The following is a 1,153-nucleotide window of genomic DNA, read 5'->3' as shown; positions in this document are numbered from 1 at the left end:
TGGGATTTGAACTCCGGACCTTTGGAAGAGCAGTCGGGTACTCTTACCCACTGAGCCATCTCACCAGCCCTATACAGTTTACATTTAAAGTAATTTGTTTGTGTTTGTGGTTTTTGAGGCAGTCTATCTGTGTAGCCCTGGCTGTTCTAAAACTCACTCTGTAGGCCAAGCTGGCCTTAAACTCCTGGGCATCCGCCTGCCTCTGCCTTCCAAGTGCCAGGATCAAGGGCGTATGCCACCACCAACCAGCTAAAGTAATTTTTGGTGCATTAGGCTTTAGACGTACTGTTTTGCTCTTTTGTCCTCTTCCTTTCTCATTTTATTTCTCCTTTCTTGCCTTCCCGTGGGATGCTTGAACATTGTAGAATTTCATTTTGATTTGTTTATAATGTTATTCGAGGACTGGTGAGATGGCTCAGCAGTTAAGAGCACTGACTGCTCTTCTGAAGGTTCCGAGTTCAAATCCCAGCAATCACATGGTAGCTTGCAACCATCCATAATGAGATCTGATACCCTCTTCTGGTGTGTCTAAAGACAGCTACAGTGTACTTACATATAATAATAAGTAAATCTTTTTTTAAAATTCATTTCTTTAAAAAATGTTATTAGAAGTGTTTGTGTAATTTTTTCAGTGACTTTTCTGAGTGTCACAATAAACATGAATATATTGTGTGTCTGTTCCTATTGACATTTAGCATTTTGAGTTAAGTACAGAAACTTTATTTTATTTGTCCCCTTACCTTACCCACTAAGACCTATGAATGGTTTGGTTTGGTTTTGAGACAGGATTTCTCTGTGTGGCCCTGGCTGTCCTAGAACTTGATCTATAGACCAGGCTGACCTCGAACTCAAAGAGTTCTACCTGCTTCTGCTTCCGGACTGCTGGGCTTGAAGGACTGCACACTCTCCACCACAGGAAAACCTATGTGTATTTTTAAAATTTTCCTATGTGTACCTTTAGTAACATATCAGGCAGTGTTCATTTGTTGCTTCAACAATTCAGTGTGGTTTAAGAAACACAGTGAGGTGTCCTCTTTCACTCACCTGTCATTGTCATTGTCAGTATTCTTTTCTCCTTGGTGAAGGAGTCTTCTGTTTTTGTTTTTGTTTTTTTAAGATTTTATTTATTTATTTATTTATTTATTTATTTATT

This window comes from Mus pahari, chromosome 17 (assembly GCF_900095145.1).
Source record: "Mus pahari chromosome 17, PAHARI_EIJ_v1.1, whole genome shotgun sequence".
Classification (NCBI taxonomy): Eukaryota; Metazoa; Chordata; class Mammalia; order Rodentia; family Muridae; genus Mus; species Mus pahari.
This window is presented reverse-complemented; position numbering follows the sequence as displayed.